Source organism: Meleagris gallopavo, chromosome Z (genome assembly GCF_000146605.3).
Source record: "Meleagris gallopavo isolate NT-WF06-2002-E0010 breed Aviagen turkey brand Nicholas breeding stock chromosome Z, Turkey_5.1, whole genome shotgun sequence".
Taxonomy (NCBI): domain Eukaryota; kingdom Metazoa; phylum Chordata; class Aves; order Galliformes; family Phasianidae; genus Meleagris; species Meleagris gallopavo.
The window spans coordinates 41,739,663-41,749,686 of NC_015041.2; positions in this window are offsets into that span (position 1 = coordinate 41,739,663).

The following is a 10,024-nucleotide window of genomic DNA, read 5'->3' on the forward strand; positions in this document are numbered from 1 at the left end:
ACCAGAGGACTTTGTGTTCATAGAGGAGGTGAAACACCTGGCAAAGTCATAAGGCTCTTTCCCCTTCTGCTCACCCTGACTGCACATTTTGCCTCAGCATTAAAGAAAGGCCTTCTGTTTTCAGACACTCTCTCTCATTTAAATTGATTTATTAGCTTCAATTCTAATTATATTGTATTATATTGTATTAGAGTGTGTTACCTTGCATTCCAATATCATATTTAGTAAATTAGTTTGTTTCTCCTCAGACTGTTTTTGCTGTTTTCTGTTTCCAGGGCATGGGTTCGTGGGTTCTCCCAGTGCACTAGTCACAGTACTGGGCCGAACCACCCCATAAACAGTTGACACACCTTCTACAAAAAGTGGGATGGAATTAGGTACAGAAGCTACTTAAGATCATTGGACAATGGTTAAAGATACTAACTAGAATGATTAAGAAACATTGTGATATTTAATCTTAATCTAAGCTCATTTCCTTGTGGGAGACATAAGGATGGGTGAGATGAATAATAAAATCCAAGGTAAAGATGAAATGTTCTGTAGGAATGAACATGTCCTGAAGTCCTTGACCAGAGGTTAAACTTTGAGACACATTCTGCCTCTTCCAGTCTCCACCAAGCTGTGCTGATGACTCAGTGTTACTGGACGGATGACCTTCCAACCCAGCACCTGGGCTGGTTGTGAGCCTGCAGAGCGGGATAGCAAAGTACGGTCCTGAGTCAGATCTCCTAATTTGCTAAGGGTTACAATCCAAGCACTGCCTTAAATTTGGGTTCCAATCAAACTTCACTGAGGCTAGGAAGTTGGTGTATTAATTCAATCTATCAGCTCACTAGGGATACAGGACAATGCATCCCAGATGTACAGGTGTACATCTGATCAATTGCAAGGAAGTGTACTTTGCAATCCTACCCCAACTCCCTTATATCCCTACAGGATTTTGAGCTTCACACAATTTGGAGTAAGAAGAAAACAGAGCTTGCCCATTCAGTGCAGCGTGAAGTATGTCCCTACAAACCAGTACTTCTTATGCATACAGAATTAAGCAAGGAGCCTCAGTGGGCACTGCCATCAGTGCTGAACTCCATCACCTCCTTGTCTCAAAGGAGTTACAGGTGAGCATTTAAAAAAAGCTGCACCAGGACAAGAAAGTGGCCAAGTATCTGTTCCACAGGAAAGGAGCTCACAGTTGTGACCAAAGCAAAGAGACAGGAGAGAATGCTTCTGAGGAAAAACAGCTGGGGAAACAGAGCAGAGAAACAGAAAGTAATCCTTCCAGCAGCTCATTCTTGCAAGACCTACACTTGCAGATATGGCTTTTGACTACATAGACAAAGAGTAACCAATTAGAGGCAGAAAAATCCAAGAACAGTCAAAGACATGGGACACACAACCCGTGGGGAAAGACTTGCTGAGAGAGTGTTTAAGAAAACAGCATTTTGATAGCATAAGAAATAGTTGCAGAAAAAAAATCTCTGTGATGGACAGGCTGCTAACTGCAACAAAGTGACACAGAACTTTTAAAAATACTTTCTGGAAATAAAAATGGAAAAACAGTTTGGTAGACTGCATAAGGAAGCGGCAGCATTTCATTGCTGGAGGTCTTTCAGAACAGATGAGTATCTATCTCACAAAGCCCTTCCTAAGCACAGGGAGAGACTTTCCAAATGTCCTTCCAGTCTTTCTTTTCTGTATTCTACCTCTAATAACAGACTTATTTTTTTATGCGACTGCTAAGCTTTTGAGGAAGTTGAAATGTTACTCCAAGTTGGAATTAATTCACAGCTGTGCTAGGAACAAACAACACACATAATTTCGTCTTACTATAATGATGGCTACCATCCCCTGCTTAGCGGGGCCTTAGCTGTCAGCAAATAAAAGATGTAGGCACTTCTAGATGAACTGGTTTATTTAGCACCAGATCAGTCATGCAAGTCACTTATTAAGAACAGATTTCCCATCACACAAGCACATTTTTGTGTCATATTGGCATTTCCATACAAGCACATAAGCAGGTATATTGGTCCCAAATACAACACACTTATACAACAAAATTGCCCAGGTTATCTCTGGTTCATTTACAGAGTATCAGAAAGTTACTACACAAACAGGCTTAGTGTGAAGTAAATGTGCACCATCAAATAAGCAATCCATGTATTTCTATTTAGTCACTTACACCTTTGCTAGTACAAGCAGTGTTGATAGTACAGGTGCTTAGACATAAATAGTAAAAGCAGGAGTCAGGTACACAGGACATGGAGCTAATTTGAGAAAGTCAATACCTAGATGACACTTTCCAATATTATTCTTAGGAATCCAGGCACCATTGCTCTGAAACCAATGAACTTCTGCTTATAAAGTACTCAGTCTGACAAGTCAGTAGCATTGTTAGCCTGTTTGTCTTAGCAGCACGTCCCCTAATTGAGCAGCCTGAATCAGCAGGAGCTCAAAGCTTCCCACACCCAGCCTCAGAGACAGGAACCACCAGGAGCCAACCAGGCCAAGCCAGGCACTAGGCCTGCACATACTGCATCCCCTCAGGAAAAGAACAGCTTAAGCTGATAAGTGACTTGACTAAGAGCCCCTCTGCAGAGGTCTCTAGCAGACAACTGCATTTAGTTCAGTGCCTCCTAAACTTGCAAGGACATTCCAGCACAGCTCTGTGGGACTAATGCATTTTTTCCTCCCAGTAAGGAACTCTCTTTCTTCCTTCTACTCCTAATCCCAGGCTGACGCAGCCACACTTGCTAGTCATAAAGACTGTCTTATTTATCTTAGTCCTAAGGACCAGAGTTCCTGACCTCCCCATTCCCATCTTTCTTCTAATCACCTCGGAGTTCACCTTCTCACTGGCATAGGTCTCTTAATACTGCTTCTTCTGCCAAAAGAAAAGAGAGAGGGAGTGAAAGAAGAAAGTCCCCAAAAGTGCCCTTTGGAACATTAAATGAAATTTCTGCTCTTTAATCAGAAGCACTAGTATCACTTCTCATGAGGAGTGTGTGGTGTGAATAAGGAAATGGTTCCTGTTGTGCGTAATGGCACCAAGCTGGGGTTTACTCACAGCAGCAAGCTCTTGTTAGGAATTACCCTCAGTAAAAGCTCTTATGGTTTGCAGTCACCATCCTCTTGCAGCCAGGCTGGTGAAGATCTGAGCACAGTGATCGAGGTGCCCAGCTCTGTAGTGAGGGCAGTATGGCAGCAGTGGCCACCTGGTACCTCCTGCAGTGCTCTTCAGGTTCACTGGGCCCTGCTGTTCCCCAGAGCCTGTTGTTACCCAGGCCAGTTCCTGGGAGACAGCACTACAGAGATACGTATGCTCTAAAAATGCGTATGCATACTATCCATTCTGCTTAGCTTCATGAATATTTCTCAACAAAGTTGCTCACATTAAAAACTACTGCTGGCTTTTGGAGTAAGAACACAGCTCAGAGGAAGACACATCCATAGCAGCCAAGCAAAGGACTGGGAGATGCATTAATAATATAAACAGAACAGCTTTGGTTTCTAATAAATGAACAGTGGGGTCAGTGGTGAGAATTTTCCACCTAAATGATTTATTTGCTCAACTTTCATAAGCATGGCTGATTGCGAGGGCTGAAAAAGGGACAGAAACAAGGGAACATGAGACCCTGGAGAAAGGACTTAGAGACACTTTGCTCCATCTTTGTTTTTCAGAGAAAGCTGAAGAGGAGCTCTAGAGCTCTAGTTGATGTGCACTGTAGCAAAATCCTCTGGTGTTCCTGTTGCAGGAGTTTATCATTTGGCAGGGCCTAGGGAAGTGTGGTGGTTGCAGTGCTGGTTTATGTAAAGTTAGCATTTGTAAGTAACAAACTTAAGTTACGAGTTTTGGTTTTTATTTTTCCTACATACTCTGGTTCCAGCAGGTGTGGGAATTACAATTTCTCGTGTTATTATAAGACTTCTTAAGTAAGATTGGATGGAGTTCTGGGCAACCTGATCTAGTATTAAATGCGGAGGTTGGTGGCCTTGCCTGTGGCAGGGGGTTGGAGATTCATGATCCTCAACCCGGGCCATTCTGTGATTCTGTGATTCTTTGAGATAATATCTGGGTGGTTGTGTCGTTTATACATGCTGTATTAATCTGCTAAAACATCATCCCATGACTGCCTTTACTGCTGTGATGAGGCCAATTGATTTAAATCATTTCAGTTACATCATGCAGAAGTGGGAGACAGACCTTAATAACAAAATCGCAGATAGACAGCACTTCAACAACCACAGACTTTTGCACTTCACTCTTCATATACCCAGTTTTGTTAGCTAAACATGGCTAAGACTGGTAAGTTGATCACTGGACATTTGCAAAATCTAGAGCTTCTCTGTCCTGCCCAGGAGGAAGAGAGAGAATTGCTGTGCAGGATTATAACTGCATGGCCTTGTCACAGCTGATGTGCTCAGCACTATTGCTTTGAAAGGGGATGTCAGCATTCCTAGGGGCTGAAGTGTCAGAGAGATATGGCTGGCTTTGTGCACAATTAACTTATATTTCTTAGATTAACACTGAAGCTTTATTATCAGCAGCATTAGCTCTAAAGGGCATGGGAGAGATGATACTAGTGGCTGGAGTGATAAAGCAGTACTCCATGCATGGTTCTGAGACAAATTAATATGACTTAGTGGCTACTGGAGAATATTGTCTCTGGAGATCACATACCATTTGTAGCTATAAGCCACACCTGAGGGCTTGGCTTGCCTTTTGCATTACCAGAATAATTGTCTGAAGCCTAATAGACACTAATTTCATTTTGGAGCAGCATCTCAGACCTGCCCAGCAGAGGGATAAGGTCTACAGCCATTTTTCTATTTGATTGACTTTCCCTATGTGTAGATATGTAGGTGCAATGATTGATTCCGCAGTGTTGTATTATAAAGCAGATAACTGTTCACAGCTCCAGACAACAGGGACTAAATATTATGAACAGACTTTGCTGCATCTTCTGCCAATGCTCTAAGTGGCAATGCTGCAAAAATAAGAGTACTATTGTATCAGCTGGTCATATATAGCGCACATGACATCTTTTAGGATTCCTGAGCCCAGTGTTTCTTTGGGGTGACTAAAATCACATCTTCTCCACACAAAGAAGACACAGTTTGACATAGCAGCCCCTGGTGCTGAGGAGCAGGACCTGCATGGTAGTCATCTCACCCCACCACACTCTGAGCCTTTCATGTCCTACTCTGGAACAGCCCAAGCACTTGAGGCAGCCCAGGAGCCTTCCTTTTCTTTTTAAAACTAACACAAGGCGCTGAATTATCTTATGGTTCTGGCATTTGTTGCACAGCTTTGTGTTACTTCTGTCACCCAGCTATATGCTCTTGAGAAAGGAAAGGTGCCAGAAAACTGCGTGATTCTAGGAAATGGGGAGGAAAGGAGATAGCCCACCCACACCCAGCTGGACTAACTACAGATAAGAGATCAGCCAAGCACTTTCCTACAGGCAATATTATACTCAAGCACTACCCAGACTTTTGGAGCAAAACCAGTCTAAGGAGGAGGCGTGAGCTCCTTAATGCCCCAAGGTGATGCAGGTCTGTCAGAGCACCTGCAGTCTGCGAGGTGCGGTGTGTCTCCTCCCATCCAGCCCTTCCTGGGCTGCAGCCAGGACACAGGATGTGGCATAAGGCAGGAGAAAAGCATGCCTCTGGCCTTGAGTGTGTGCTGGCAGTTGTTCTTGTAGTTGGAGCTCCACACAGAAATGTATAGCTTCACTTTGTATACTATCATATAATGCTACAGTGCAAACAAAGAAAAGCAGCTGCTATTTTCCATTATGAGAGTGCACCTACAGTATTTAATAGGAGCAAACACATGGTGTTTAAAGCTCCTTGGCCAACAGACATCTTCCTAGTGTACAAATAAAGGCCTGGACTCATCTCCTGCTCACACACACTGTGGCAGCTCTCACCACCTCACAGTGCTGTGCTGGTGTTGTCAGCCTGCTCCGGCCATGTCCACAGCACACACTAAGGGAAGAGGGCACAGCTGTGCTCTTTTCCAGCTGTGTCTTGGTGGGAAGGAACCAGAGCTGGGGAAATCTGTTCCACTGTATCCATTAATCTTTCATACCTTGATGCCCCTGACACTGAATTTCATCCAGATGTGATCCATGTGTACAGGAATGTGAAACACTAAGGTTTCAGTTCCAGCTGAGTAATGCTGGCAAATGGGAGAAGACAGCTCAAAAAGTTATTGCAGCTGTTGTTGCTCTCAGAGACTTTCAGAATCTACCTCTCTCTTTCAATAAATTTAAATGTGTGTGTGTACTTTTTGTAATAAAACATGTATCTATAAAGTTAATTTTATTGATAAGGTCAGAATTGGTGCACTCTATTTTATAGTTCCTGCTTCTGCACTATGCCTACCTCCACAACAAGTTTTCCAATAAAGTGCTTTTGTTTTGTGTTTCAAGTTGATGGGGATGAAGAGCATCCAGTTTAGTTTTTTTGTTGTTGTTGTTGCATTTACTAGATTTCTAATCGTATATGTGCACGTTGTCACATCCTAATGTTAGAGGATTCACAGTGTTTGTACTGACCCTCCAACAAATATTCACTGAATTACTCTGGCCAAGGTTTTAACCCAGACATAAGGCAAAATTTTGGTTATGTGGAGAATCTACAGTCTCATCCATACAAATTCATACATGTCCTGAAATCAACATCCTTAAATTCCAGACTACGTAATTATTTCATTCCCATCTCGCTCCTTTAAGCTCCTTATCACATTTTTATTATTTTATTATGTTCCAACACAGCTGATGATTTCTGTTCTATACAATGCTGTGCTATGCAGGGGCTTATCAGGGAAACCAAATTTTTTTATACAAAAGCAGAATTATCTTTTCCCACTGTAGTTGTATGTTCCAACTAGATTTATTCTGAAAAGGAGGGAAGGACATTTTCTGAGCTATTACTGTAATGTGAAGTAGCTTTAAGGAAGTTCTGGGCTGCCTCTTGGGTTACTTTTGGTATCTTTAGGACTTTGCTGTATCATTGTCACTGCTGTAGCTGCCACTGTTCACCCTGCCTGGTGCACATACTTTTGTTACTTGAATACCATACTTATATAAGCTATATACCAGTAGCCTCAGTAACTACAAGTCAACTACAGAGAACTGAGATATTCACTAAGAAAAAACACACACACCTTGCACAAACCAGGAGCTGGAACATTATGCTGAGACTTGTGTGTGCCTGTCAGACTGGAAACAGGCTATACGTGGGGCACTACACAAAGATCTGCAGAGCCCTGAACCCCATACTTCCGTGCACTTCTCTTAGAAAAACAAAATTGCACAGCACGAGTTTTGCTAATAGCATGATATGGACATATGTGGAAGCTGAGAAATAGCTGCTACACATTTGGAAATTGGTGCTTATTTTCCACAGCCCTCTTGTATTTGCTGCTTAGCAAATACTGCTATCTGCCTGCTGAGCTGTGCACTGACAACTCTGAGCACCTTCATTTCTCTTCCTTAGGAATCATGACGATGTCCTTGTTTCCAGGTGGATGCTTCACTGCAGCAAAATGGCAGGAGAGAGACCCTCACTGAGCAAGAGATGAGCTACAGACCTCTCCAGCCTGGGACTGCTCTCTGCAGCCCAACACCCTTCCAAAACCTTTTGGATTGCTGCATTCACCCCATGCTAGTACCACACAGTTTTCTACAGCATTTCACTCTATTTACCCTGTGCTACCACCATATGGCTTTCTACAGCATTTCACTCTATCCTCCAAGGCATGAATCCTCGCAAAGGAGATGCTCAGCAGTGGTTGTCAATCTCCTTTCACATACCCAACAACCTGCTCACCATCAGGGACTGAAGCATGTTGTATCAAACTTCTGCTCATAGGGTCTTTTGCATTCAGAATTTTGACTGTGGTGAGCCTGCATCTTACAGCATGCCTGTAAAAAGCCACGGACAAATGCCAGCTAACAAGCAAGCACGGGGCTGATACAGTGCAATCTGCCATCAGCAATATCACAAGCAAAGTGTTTAAAATGATACAAAATCTATTACTGTTTCAGAGTGATTTTTTTCTGAACTTGTAAAAAACTGTCTTGTGTAAAGGCAGGAAATCACTGGCTGTTTAACAGTGGCTGGATTCGCATCCAGCTTTCAAATTTTAGCCTTTAATTGGCTACAGAATTGACATCTAGATGAAAAGTTTTGCTAAGTTCAAATACTTCAGAGCAATGGCAATGTTCCTTCTTTTGTACCAGAAGAACTCTGATGATATGCTGAATGTTCAAAAAAATCTAAAGCCTAGAGTTTCAACATAGAAAAACATCAGTAATTTCCTGCCTAGTTTATAACTACAAATGTGGAACTGGCCTGGCCTGCCTCCAGTCTCTTCTGGTGTGTTCCTGCTTTTTATCCACCGTAAGACACAAGTGTTGTGTTCCACTCCCAAGAATTATGGGGTGCGATTTTCTAGACAAAAACAATGCACATAATGTTCCTCTCCTCATGTAAGTGCATACACCCTAGTGCTGCTGTTCCTTCTGCACAGTACTGACAAACAAGGCATAATATTTTACTGAGCCACATAGTGGTAATTCTTCCAGCACAGACATTCTGACTGTTTTACACTGAAGATAATGAAAGTCAACCAAGCAAAAACGTTTTAAGCCCCAGAGCCTTTATGCACAAGGCTGAGCTGTACCCAACACCATGCTGTCACAGAGCAGTTTCTAGTTGCATGGCGTTGGTTCCTATTTATGATATGCTATAATTTAACAACAAGCAGATTTAAGATTCAGCTAAGACTATACTACTTATAATCTCAGACACACCATGTTTCAGAAGAATATATTTCCACTCAAGCAGTCACATATGTGCTTTGACTGTGCCATCGGTTCTACTTCCTCAGATCAGAAGCAAATATCACCACTGGAGGAGGAAATGTTACCAAAATCTCAACGAACTCGGATGCCTCCATCACTGTGAGAGAGGAAACCTTTGGCTGAGAAATGCATTAATTGTGCCCCTTTGTAGAAGATAAGAAAGATAGTAAAAGGCAAGGCAAGTGAATGTGCCTATTACCTTCTTCAAAGCAGTTATTCCTAAAGAATTTTCTTCCAAGGGAAAATCTGTAAGTGGGTCTTGTTGGCCTGCTAACAGTCAGAACAACAAACTCAGGCAGAACCCTCAACTCTGCTTTAAAGCCGCCTACCCCACCCGCTTCTCCAGCTAACAGTGCCAAATGATCTCAAAATGTATCACCCAGAAGCGGCAGATACATGTACTTCAAATTTCAATCACACTTAGTACAAAGTCAATGGGTTTAAGAAATGGGTAAATCATATCCAGAACAATATGTTCATTAGCATTCATTTAACTGAGCAAGCAAAGTATTCCTTCTTATAGTAATCTAGATTACATTTTATGTAGCACATCTGCCAAGAGTAATGTTCTTTTTCATTTTATTTTAACTTCTTCAGGAAATGAGGCTACTGAACGTTTTATCAGTGACTTTTGCAGCTGGTATACCTTTTGAAGGCAAGTTGTGCAAGGCCTACCTCAAAATAAAAACGGAATAAAAGAGGAATCTTGAGTGTATAAGGGATGGAGGTCACTATCAGTATAGAAAGTTTAATAAACACAAATGACAGTGTTGTACATCAGGTTCCTTTTGCCACTTCTGTAATATAGCAATAACATGAAATCCCCATGCTATCAAAGTGATATCAAAGAAATGTAAACAGTCATAAATACTGATGCCTGGTAAAAACGCTTCTCAATTTCTACTGATCACATTCAAACAAAGATCAAGACAGCTGAAGAGACTGATACTAATTTTGCAAGCTGCTGCATGCACACCGCTTGTAGCTTCAGACACAGGAGCTCTAGGTGGATGAACGATCTGTGCTTGTGGAGCATTGTGCATGAGAGGTCCTTTCTCAAGAAAATTTGGACTAATTGCACTAACAAGCGGAAACTGGTTACTTGTGATGTTAAATTATCTAGAAGCAGACAGATAACACTAACTGTCTCCCAG